The sequence below is a fragment of the Pinus tabuliformis genome, chromosome 5_2, assembly GCF_031772625.1.
Source record: "Pinus tabuliformis cultivar Carrire ecotype Pingquan chromosome 5_2, CPIR1, whole genome shotgun sequence".
Lineage (NCBI taxonomy): Eukaryota > Viridiplantae > Streptophyta > Pinopsida > Pinales > Pinaceae > Pinus > Pinus tabuliformis.
This window is the reverse complement of record NC_142306.1, coordinates 774,390,957-774,398,179: the sequence shown is the minus strand read 5'-3', so window position 1 is coordinate 774,398,179 and position 7,223 is coordinate 774,390,957.

The window sequence follows — 7,223 nt, the reverse complement described above, 5'->3', positions numbered from 1 at the left end:
GAAATTCCTTTGTTTCATTTAAAATTTCTTTCAAGAATCACTCGTCCATAAATTGACATTCTTTTTCTCCTAGGACCTATAAAAAACGAGTGTCTACCTGCAATAAAACATTAAATCATGGAGAAAGAGAGGTGCACGGCTCCCCTAATCCAAGAATTATGCAAAAAAACTAACAAGTAGTTACTCTGTAGAACAAATCCATGGAGAAAATAACAAAGTAAAATTTATTTGTCACCTGCGGGAGAGCAGTGGTCGACCATACTAATCAGCGGTGTTTTAATCACAACTTCTATGTTTTTTGTCGAAATTGAGCAATTCCAAAGCCAAATGAGAGATAATTCAAAGGTTTATCTCCAGTAGAAACAGGTTTTAAAAATTCAATGATATGATATGTCAATTTCAGTTAGAACAACCTGTATAACAAAGTCATTTTCGATTACCCAGCTTAGACCAACAGTTGATATTTCAAGCATAATTTTTTCGTTTGATGTCGGATTCAAATGATTCAAATTGGAAATGAAGGTATATTCATTTATTTATTTCCAATAGAAACAAGTTTTGAAGAGAAGAAGAATTGATAGGTCAAATATTGTAAGGAACAACCGGAAAGACATAGTTTTAAGGGTGCTGATTTACGATAAACAGTCAGTATTTTGATCATAACTTCCCCATACGATATTGAAAATGAGTGATTCCAATTGCATTGTAAACTAGATTTATAAGGGAAGCTACCATAGTAACAGGTTTTAAAAATTCAAACATTTAAGCCTCCGAAAACTCACTGTCCCAACTCTGTTTCTGAGCTGCCCACTAGGCAGCCTGTCAATGTTTTGTTTCTAACTTTTTCGTTTCAAATCCAAATTGAGTGATTCAAATTGGGTTAGAAAGTAGACATCAAGGGCTACCTAGTTTAAAAATAGTTTTTAAAAATATTCACATTTGGTCCCTCAAAACATGACTGTCCCGACTGTTTTTCCAGAAATTTCATCAAGCCCGAAAGCCAAAAAAAATGATATTCAAGCATTTTTTCATATTGATGATAAAAAATGAATATAAGTGTTTGTAGAACTATTATTTCCATTATAATTCATCTACATACACAAATGAATTATAAAAAATTATCACCGATGTTGATTTCCATAGCATGTTGCAACAAAAAACAACTAGCTTTACAAAAATAAAAATAAAAAAGATGTATTTGTTTTATTTGTTTATTTATTTTATTTTTCTCCACTATCCTAGTCTTCTTTGAGAATCGAATATGTTTATGTATAAGAGTACTTCCAGTGGAACCATTTTAGAATTAAGGTTTGACGTATGCACATACCCAAATTTGAAAAATGCATGTTGATAAAAATTAGGGTATGAGAAGCCAACTTCCCTTGAAAAGATGGTATCAAAAATTGTTGAAGTATGGAGTGATGTTGCAAATAAATGATGGAGTGAAACCAATCTTCAATATATCCTTTACTTTCTTGATTTCCCATAGCCATCATACCATGAAGTTCTTGGGCTTTTAAAATGACCTGTTGATGCATACTAAAAGAAACTTCATTTTCTTCTATAGCTTCTACAATTTTGGAACTTGAAACATTTTGAATCTCATTGTAAGTTTTCTCTAATGCCGCATGTGAGATAGAATGGGTGGGAAGGATGGGTAAATTTGGCAGTTCAACATTGTAAGCATGTTGTACTGGTTTATTGTGGTGAGGGTGTGGAATTAGTTGAGCAGGAAAATCAAAAGTAGAAATGTTGGGCAGTTTCTTACCATAACAGAAGATGTTCTTCATGTGTTCCTTCGAAGCTCCTCCTTCCAATGTTCCTGTCAATTAGTTAGTGAAATGGGTGGTGCTTACATCACCACTTGAGTGAAATCATGTGATTTATTTTTCAAAAATTCTATTCTTTTCTAGTCATTCACACGAAAATTCAAACATCTATCTCTACCCAACAAAGAAACAAAAAATCTGTTAGGAAAGCGGACAGTGGAGCAGGGCTTTTACATGCTCCACATGCAGGTTCTTACCTTCCGTTTTTAAGATCCAACTCTTCCCTAGCAGGCACTCATCAGATTCACACTACTCTTTAGAAATGGCTACACTCTCCCCGGCAACGGCGCCAAAATGTGGAGCGAGAAAAAGGTGTCTTTTAAACTCCTAATTACCTTCACAATAATTATCAACCCAGGGACGACCTTTTATTTCAAGAGTGTACTCAGTCTGAGGCGGCTATTTACTCAAGAGTAATGTTTTGTAGTATAGTGCTTAAAATGCAAAAGTAAATGAAAGCTGGAAACAAAATCTAATTGGAACAACAAGAAACTGAAATGTTCTAAACTAAATCATTCACTCAAACAACCATCAATCGAGGATACAGTAGCAATAGCTCATTCCTCTGCATATTGATGCAATTGAAATCAAACCGGAACAAGACAATCAATCTGGGAACGGGGAAGCAATAACCAATGTTCTCTACAGTTGACAGTCCTACTTTAAAGCAATCAAAAGGAAATCGAACTTGAACTAAAGCTGCCATTGAAAGTAAACTAGGAAAACTCTTTAAAAGCCAACTAGTGCAATTAATCAATAGAAATGAAAAACAAAGTAAATGGGTGCATGTCTACAACTTAACTACTTCAAAAGGCTAAATCACACCAAGCATTGCATCAGTCGAAGGTTTGGTAGCAATAACCCATCCTTTTCATAACTGATGGGAGCAGATCAGAGGTCTGGGAGCTAGGTAGCAGATGCTGGGGCTCACTACAGCCTGAGATCGTCCTTGATGAATGTAAATGAAATGGCAAGTAAAGGAAATCACAATGAAATAGAACAGCACATCAGCCAAGGGTTTGGTGGCAATAACCTATCCCTTTCATAACTGATGGGAGCAGATCAGAGGTCTGGGAGCCAAATAGCAGAAGCTGACACTCACTACAGCCTGAGTCTATCCTTAAGAAATGGCAAGTAAATGAAACAACAAATCAGCAATCTTGAAATAGACTAGCAATTGAAATGAAATAACAATTCAGAAATGGAATAGCAACTAAATATGAATGTACAACAATCCAAATCAAGCACGCAACACGCTTATCATTAAAAGGGACAGTAATCCGAGCTTCGATACAATATGCATGAATCACAGTTATAAAGTAACAGCAATTGTAACGGAACAGCAATCCCGAATAAACAACAGTCACAATTTAAGAATACATCATAGAGTTGTACCGATTTAGGAACATACAGCGCGGTTAATCTGTAATCGAATGACAATCTGTAAGGAACAACAATGCGATACAAAGTTAAAATGATAACATAGCATTCCTGTTGCAGATAACGATAGTATCCAATCAAGTATATCTAATAGCGCTGATATGTAAAACAGTAAAGTGCATCAAACTACTGAACAGAGTAAAAGAAAGAAATCAAACCACACATGAAGCATAAAGATATAATACAGCAGCAGCGTACTCCACCGGAGACTGGGCCCTTAGCCGCTAGCGGATGCTGCTGGGTTACTTCAGGATCAAAGATGAAATGGCAACTAGATTTATATTAAAATATCAAAGCAGAGTTACAGTGGATTACAACAAGAAATCTCTCAATCTCTCAGCCATTATCCATTCTCTCTGCCATCCTCAATTCTGAATCTCTAATTCATCCTCAATTCCATCATTCGAATCCCTCTAAAATCACCCCCCTCTCTGATCTCTGTTGTGATTTAAATAAAGAGAGATCAGAGAGTAGTTACAATCAAGATAAGTACAACATGATTTCTATTACAAAATTAGATTATTTCCAACCAATTGATAAAAAAGAAGATATATTTCCATCCAGCTTTCAACAAGAGCAAGACAAATTTGGCTTTGCAGCTGAGATTTGGAGGACGGCCGCAACAACAAATCTGAGAAAATCATGCTCAAAGAACCCTGCGTTTCTCTCAGTACAAGCCGAATTTGGGCAAACTGTTCTTCACTAAAGTTAATTGGGTCCGTTCTGGACAAAACCCATGTTCCAGATTTTCCAGATTCTGCTTCATTTGCTCAGAATCTCAACCGCAAAACCGTCACTTCTTATTCCAGCGAATTTCTGAGTTGGCACTTTTAATGATCAAGTCTTCAATCTGGAAATTATCTTGGAGGCTAAAAATGGTGAATAATGTTACAACTGATTTATTAAAACTATCATTGATAAAATCACGCATAATCATCAATTTATTGGAAATAAAGGAGAATAAATAATATTCATCCATAAGAGCATAAATCATTTATAAAATGCATTTAAATGATAAATTATAATAGATTATATAGTAGAGAAGAGTAAAAATGGATGAAATAAGCGTTACAAAGTGGTCGTATTCATGGCCCAACAAAAGGGTAGTAAAGGAAACTCATGATGAGAACAAAAGAAATGTTAATCATGATTTCATAGACTCTAATGTTGGATTGAAGACCCACCATGTTCCAAAAATCGATATGAGGATGTTTGATGGCAAGGATCCAAGAACATGGATACTACAGATGGAGCAATTTTTTGATCTCCATAATGTGCAAAACACACAAAAGGTACGTATTGAAACTTTGTATTTGGAACCAAATCAGTTTGTATGGTATCGATGGCTTTTCTCTCGTAAGCAAATTGTCACTTGGGAAATTTTTATGGAAGAAATGATAGCACATTATGATGATATAAAAAGAAACACCTTTTTTAGCCAATTGATAAATCTCAAACAACAGGGTTCAATGATGGAGCACATTGAGGACTTCCAAAAATTGAACATAAGGGTAAAAGATATTCCAGAGGAGCATAGGATTGATGTGTTCATAGGGACTTTAAAAGATAATATCCAACATGAGGTTCGCCTTTGGGAACCTGATTCATTGGAGAAGGCATTTAGGTTAGCAAGAAAAATGGAAAACAAAATTATGGCAACCAGGAAGCCTACCACTCACAACTATAAATATGGAAGTGTTGTTGCCCCTAGCCTTCCACAACCTACAAGGTTGACACCACAACAATTCGAAGAAAAGAGAGCAAAAGGGCTTTGTTACAGTTGTGATAGCAAATACACTAAAGGTCATAAGTGTGCTAAGAAGAAATTATTCTACATAGATTGTGAAGAGGAGGAAGAAGAGGAACAAGAAATGTCAAAAGAAGAGGATATACTCCAGGAACAAACCCTAGATAAAGAATAAATGAATCTGACCATATCTTGTAATGCATTGACTGGAATTACCACTCCTCAAACTATCAAGATAGAAGGACATATCAAGAAGAAAAAGGTAATAGTGTTGATTGATTCGGGAAGTACCGATAATTTTATTCATTGTAAGATAGCAAAGGATTTGAATTGTTTCCTATATCTAGCACCAGAGTGTCAAGTGATGGTTGCAAGTGGAGGAAGCATAAATTGCTCTGGAAAGTGCCATAATATCAAGTTATCCATGGAAGAATATGTATTGAATAGCCCAATTATTTCCATTCCAATGGGTGGTGCTGATTTTGTACTAGGAGTCCAATGGCTACAATCCTTGGGTACAATAGCTTTTAATTTTCAAGAAATTTTCATGAAATTTTGTGCAGAAGGAAAGGATGTTGAATTAAGGGGTATTGCAGGGAAAACGACAAAGACAACCAGCTCTAATGGTATGGCAAAGCTTCTAAAGAAGGAACAACGAGGTGTAATTGCACAATTATGTTCGCTAGAGGTTCCCACATCAAAATTATCTATTTCTCCAGATCTCCAAAAAGTCTTGGAAAATCATTCTAAGGTATTTGAGACTCCCAAAGGTCTCCCACCTATTCTGTTTCGTGATCATGCTATTCATTTGATTCCAGGAAGTGTTCCTCCAAACATCAAGTCGTACAGATATCCCTATGCCCAAAAGAGTGAAATTGAACATATGGTTGCAGAAATGCTAGAGGATGGTATAATTCAACCTAGTCAAAGTTCTTTCTCTACTCCAGTAGTATTGGTGCACAAGAAGGATGGATCATGGTGCATGTGTCCAAATTATAGGGAGCTCAACAAGCTCACTATTAAAGATAAATTTCCCATTCCTGTCATCGATGAATTATTGGATGAATTGCATGGATCAATTTACTTCACCAAGTTGGATCTTCGTTCAGGATATCATCAAATTAGAATGAAGACTGAAGACATTCCGAAAACAACATTTAGAACTCATGAGGGTCATTATGAATTTCTGGTCATGCCTTTTGGCCTTACCAATGCACCTTCTACATTTCAAGGTTTGATGAATTCCATTTTCAAACTCTTCCCTAGAAAATTTGTGTTAGTATTTTTTGATGATATACTAATCTACAACAAGTCTTGGAAGGATCATGTTGAACATGTTGATAGGGTGCTCAAACTATTGGAGGAGAAACAATTATATGCAAAAAGCTCCAAATGTTTATTTGGAGTACAAGAGGTGCAATATGTGGGTCATATTTTATCTCATGAAGGTGTTAAGGTAGACCCTAGCAAAATTAAAGCCATTAAGGAATGGAAAATCCCCACATCCATAAAGCATCTGTGATGATTTCTTGGGTTGACAAGGTATTATCGCAAGTTTGTTAAGAATTATGGGAGAATAGTAGCACCTCTAACAACATTATTGAATAAATATGCATTTTTATGGACTCCAGAACCAACAAAGGCCTTCGAACATCTTAAAGAGACAATGTGCCAAGCACCGGTCTTAGCTACGCCGGACTTCACAAAAAACTTTATTGTGGAATGTGATGCTTCAGGAAATGGAATTGGTGTTTTTTTAATGCAAGATGAAAGACCCATTGCTTTCGAAAGTCATCCAATCAAGGGAAAGTATTTACACAAAGCTAATTATGAGAAGGAAATGTTGGCAATACTACATGCACTTAAGAAATGGCAACCCTACCTAATGGGAAGACCCTTCAAGATAAAAACAGATCGTGATAGTCTTAAATACTTTTTAGAGCAAATATTATCCTCTGAAGAGAAACAAAAATGGGTCACAAAGATGTTGGGTTATGACGTTGAAATCATCTACAAAAAAGGGAAGCAAAATGTTGTGGCAGATGCACTCTCAAGAAAGGATGAATATGTGGAAGCATTGTTGTGCGCCATTTCTATTATCCAACCAGATTGGATAAACGAAGCAAGGTAGGAATGGAAGAATGATGAAGAAGTGTGGGCACTCATTCCAAAGTTACAACAAGATCCCAGTACATCTGATACATTTA